Genomic DNA, 5964 nt, shown 5'->3' with positions numbered 1-5964 from the left:
GCTATAGTTGAATTAGGGGAATGATTAAGAAGCTGAAGGGGAGGGCTACCCCATAGGAAGACCAGCAGTCTCAACTAACTGAGACCTCTGGGAGTCCCCAGTGACTGAGCCACCAACGAGGCAGCATACACAGACTGGTCCAAGGTGCCCAGCACATATTTAGCAGAGGACTGCCTGCTCTAGCTTCAATGGGAGAAGATGCACCTAATCTTCAAGACACTTGAGGCCCCAGGGAAGGAGGAGGTCTGATGGGAGAAGCACCCTCTTGGAAGCAAGGGGAAGAAGGAATGGGATGAGGAACTACGGGAATGAGGACTGGGAGGGAGGCACTGGCTGGAATGTAAATAAATAAAATAATAGAAAGGAAAAGCAAGAAAAGAAAGAAAAAAAGCAAGTGCCACTACACCCATCTTTAAATTTAAAATATTCTAAAGATTAAACAATGTTAAGTTCCCCTAACAAAATCGCACATCACCCTTTACCTAAAAGGTCTTAGATAATATCCAGAGAAAATTCCAAGGTGGCTCCCCTCTTTCTTTGAGGTCTTTTTTTTTTTTTGACATCAACATTCATAGCCAATGTCTTATAATAAATTGATAATTTTATATCCTCCAACTCATAATCTAAGGTACTAGTCACAGTTTATCCAGTTATTCTCAACTTTTCTAAAGCTGTATATGACCCTTTAATACAGTTCCACATGTTGTGGTGACCCCCAACCATAAAAATTGTTTCATTGCTAGTTCCTAACTGTAATTTTGCTACTGTTGTGAATCATAATATAAATATCTGATATGCAATCCCTAAAGGGCTTTAGACCCACCATTTGAGAACCGTTGTTCTACACATTCCTTGAGTCCTCATGTCCCTCAGACATGAGGTATGACATGACCAGAAGAGGCCCAGAGCAGAGAGCAGAATACCCTAGCATGGATCTAAGCATGGAAGTACCCCTGGTGGCTACATTTCTTTATTCAGGCCTCTTTAATCTTTGAAAAATCATGGTTCAGAAACAGTCCCAGGAAAGACCCATTAACACGACTATCTGGGCAGTTTCTAGGAAACTGCATTATTAAATGATCATTTCAAACAATTCCCATTAAATTTTGAGAACTGTTAAAAAAAACAACTAGATGTGGGTATAAAAGGTTTTCCTCTCACATTGAGTCTACCAACCCTATAGCCTATAGAACTAGACCCCTGGATGAGTTGCTTCCCATTCAAAAGCCATGATCATCCAGGCAGCCCATTGATCCTTTTGGCCTGGACTCTTCACAGTAAACACTGATCACACCTGCTCTGCAGTTCTTGGAGTCCTATAACCAAATTCCTGGCAAGCTGTCAGACAGCTCAACTTACTGTTTCCCTGGCCAGTCCTCCCCCCCATACAGTTTCCTGGAAATTCTGCAGCCTCCTGATGGGAGAGCTCTTCCAGGAACCCTCAGCCTCTCAACTGAAGTGGGACAGCTTTATAAACTGTTAGACGAAGGAGCTAAGGACTAGAAGCACCTACAGAGCAGGAAAAGTAAGTGTCCGGACTCAGAAGGGTTAAATTCAGCTTCCCTCCACAGCTTTTATCTATCTAGTCTCTCTACAGGGTGGGTGCTATCCACACATGGGGTGAGGGTGTGTCTTAGATTGGGTTTTATCACTATGAAGAGACGTCATGACCAAGGCAACTCTTATAAAAGCAAATATTAAGTTGGGGATGGCTTACATTATCATCATGGTGGGAAGCATGGCATCATGAAGGCAGACTTGGAGCTAGAAAAGCCAAGAGTTCTACATCTTGATATGAGACAGTCAGAAAGAGGCTTTCTTCCCCACTGGGCAAAGTTTAAGCATAGGAGAAGACCTCAAAGCCCATCCCCACAGTGACACACTTCCTTTAACAAGGCTACACCTTCTCTAATAAGGCCAGACCTCCTAATGGTCCCACTTCTCTTCTCGTGGGTCAAGCATATTCAAACCACCACATTATGGTTTCCTTTATTGCTTCAAATTCCTTGTAATACAACTATGGGAAAGAAATGAAAATTTCTTTCATTCAAAACTCCTTGATAGGACTGACGAGAACTTCAGATCGTAAAGTACTCATCACACAAGCATAAGATATGAGTTCAATACCTGGAACCTACATTAAAAAGCTGGCTGTGGCAGATAGAGCATGCCTATGATCTCAGCGCTGTGCAAGCAGAGGCAGGAGGGTCCCTGGGGCAATTTTCAGGTTCAGTGAGGTAAATTAGTCCAAAAGGTAAGAAAATCACACCTGGCATAGACCTCGGGCTTCTGCATATATTCACCTTACCATTTCCTTACCATTTATATTAACTTCTACTTTCTTCTGACCCTTTAATTTTTAAGAGTTTCTTCTTTCCTCAGTCATTCCCATATTTCTAGTTATGAGCACAAAGTCAGCACATGCAGTAGTAATCATAACTTTAATAATAGACTTTTGGTTTCAACATAATTGAACTCATCAGAAAAGAAAAGTGACTTCACAAATATGTTTGGCAAAGTTCATAGATGACAGACTATCTTCAGCTGCTAGCCAAAACTAAAAACTAGAAATTATGTGCTAATTTGTAATTTAAAGAAATATTCAGGACCACTTTTCAATCAAAAGAATTGTTATCGATAATATATTTATATCTTCCCTTTTATGTACTAGTTTTTCATTGTACATCTCTCTTTCCAGGAAGTCTGTTACCTTCAACTCTGAAAATTGCAAAGTTTTGATGAACTAGATCTGTGGCCTTCAAACTTTTTTCTGTCATATTTTTCTAAAGGAACTTTGGAAACATGTGCATTCCCCACACCTACTTTGCATGCTTTCTTTTTCACATATTTGCTTTACCTCAGTTACTCATTTGTGTGTTCATGTGAGGAGGGCACACGCATGCCTCAGTGTAAGTGTAGAGGTTAAAGGACAACTTGTGGGAGTTGGTTCTCTCCTTCCACTCTGGGGATCCCAGGAACCTAAGTCAGGTGACACAAAGCTTGGAGACAGTGACTTTTAACCACCGGAACTCTAACCATCATTTGCACAGAGATAACCAGATGGTGAGAGGTAAGTACAAGACCATACGCAACAGAAGTCAATATACTTTGACACCATCAGAACCCAGTTCTTTCACCACAGCAAGCCCTGGATACTCCAACACACCTGAAAAAGCATAATGCTGACCTAAAATCCCACCTCATAATAGAGACCTTTAAGGAGAATATAAATAACTCACTTAAAGAAATCAGGAAAACACAGTCAAACCAGTAGAAGCCCTTAAGGAGGAAACAAATAAATCCCTTAAAGAAATACAGAAAAGCATAATCAAATAGGTGAAGGAATTAAACAAAGCTGTCTAAAACCTAAAAATGGAAGTAGAAACAATAAAGAAATCACAAATGGAGGCAACCCTGGAAATGGAAAACCTAGGAAAGAGATCAAGAGTTACAGACGCAAGTATCGCCAACAGAATACCAGAGATGGAAGAGAGAATCTCAGGTGTAGAAGATATGATAGAGAATATTGACACACCAGTCAAAGAAAATCCAAATTATAAAAACCTCCTAATGCGAAACATCCAGGAAATCCAGGACACAATGAAAAGACCAAACCTAAGAATAATAGGAATAGTAGAGAGTGAAGATTCCCAACTCAAAGGACCAGAAAACATCTTCAACAAAATCATAGAACAAAATTTCCCCAACCTAAACAAAGAGATACCCATAAGTGTACAAGAAGCCTACAGAACTCCAAGTAGATTAGAGCAGAAAAGAAGATCCTCCCATCATGTAATAGTCAAAACACTAAATGCACAGAACAAAGAAAAAATATTAAAAGTGGTAAGGGAAAAAAGCCAAGTAACATATAAAGACAATATCAAATTAAATGGAGAGATACTTGAAGCAATCCCACTAAAATCAAGGACAAGGATGCCCATCCAATATAGTACTTGAAGTTCTAGCTAGAGCAATAATACAACAAAAGGATATCAAGGGGATTAAAATTGGAAAAGAAGTCAAAGTATCACTATTTGCAGATGATATAATAGTATATATAACCAACCCCAAAAATTCTACCAGAGAACTTCTACAGTCGATAAACAACTTCAGCAAAGTGGCTGGATATAAAATGAACTCAAACAAATCAGTAACCTTCCTTCATACAAATGATAAACGGGCTGAGAAAGAAAATAGGGGAACAACACCCTTCACAATAATCACAAATAATATAAAATAACTTGGTGAAACTCTAACCAAACAAATGAAATATCTGTATGACAAGAATGTCATGTCTCTAAAGAAAGAAATCGAAGAAGACCTCAGAAGATGGGATCTTCCCATGCTCATGGATTGGTAGGGTTAACATAGAAAAATGGCCCATCTACCAAAAGCAATCCACAGATTCAACACAATCTCCATCAAAATTCCTACACAAATCTCCACAGACATGGGAAGAGCAATTCTCAATTTCATATGGAAAAACAAAAAACCCAGGAGAGCAAAAATCAATTCTCAACAATGGTAGATGGATCCCAAGTTGGGCAGGTTATTGGACCTTCCCTTCAGTCTCTTCTCCCTATTTGTCCCTGCAGTGCTTTTAGACAGGAACAATTCTGGACCAGAAATTCTGACTATGGTTGGTAACCCATGTCCCTCCACCTGAGGTTCTGTCTATCTACTGGAGCTAAATTCTTCAAGTCCCCTCTCCTTGCTAAAACTGGGCATTTCAGCAAAGGTCACATCATTACTGATGCTAGGATGTGCTTACAGACAGAAGCCTAGCATAGCTGTCCTCTGCTGACTGAGACAGATGCAGATACTTACACCCAAACACCGGACTGAAGTTGGGGGCCCCTAAGGTTGAATTAGGGAAAGGATTGAAGAAGCTGAAGGGGAGAACAACTCCATAGGAAGACCAGCAGTCTCAATTAACCCAGATCCCACGGAGCTCCCAGAGACTGGGGCACCAACCAGGCCTGCATACATGGGTTGATCCAATGCCTCCAGTACATTTATAGCAGAGGCCTGCCTGCCTGGTCTGGTCTCAGTGGGAAAAGAAGCAACAAATTCTCCAGAGATTTGAGGCTCTAGGGAATGGATGGGCCTGGTTGGAAGTCAAGGGGGAGGAGGAATGGATTGAGGAATGGTGGGAGGAGGGACTAGGGGTGGGGGCAATGGCTGGATTATAAATAAATAAAATAATAAAAATTCATGATCAGAAACTTTCTTTAAAACTGAAAAATGTATGCTTTGTTTGTTAGGAATTTTAAAGTTTTATAGAGTATCTTTACAATAAATTTTAGTACCCAACTGACAAAAATCAACACAGGTATATAGAGAATTTGGCAAAGAATTATTTTTAAGCTTAGTAGTTTTATTAGAAAATTAAACAAAATGATTAGACATACCTTTTCTCTGATCAGTTTGTGTATTTATGTCTATTATTGGTAAAATTTAAACAGAAGTCAGTATCAATCCTGCTTCCATTTTTCCTTTTAAACACAGAAGTCTGTTCAACTAAGCAAGTAACCGGGATGCCAGGCATTTCCTTACAGTAGTGTTAGGGTTTGCTTACTTACTCTTTTATTAGTTCTTAGTAAGAAATCAAAAGAGGCATATTTATCAAAATATTTTAAATTACATATTCATTGACAAGTTGGTTAGGTCTTCTTTGAATTTTGATGAAAATAAAAAATTGATAAGCATCTAATTTCTAAGTAGATGATAGATGACTGATTGAGAGATAGATGATAAATGGATAGGTAGATAGATACATAGATACATAGATAAGATGATAGATAGATAGATAGATAGATAGATAGATAGATAAGATGGATGATAGATAGATAGATAGATAGATAGATAGATAGATAGATAGATAGATAGATAGATAGATAGATAGATAAGGTGGAAGATAGACAGATAGATAGATAGATAGATAGATAGATAGATACATAGATA

The sequence above is a fragment of the Mus pahari genome, chromosome 7, assembly GCF_900095145.1.
Source record: "Mus pahari chromosome 7, PAHARI_EIJ_v1.1, whole genome shotgun sequence".
NCBI lineage: Eukaryota > Metazoa > Chordata > Mammalia > Rodentia > Muridae > Mus > Mus pahari.
Note: the sequence above shows the minus strand (reverse complement) of the source record.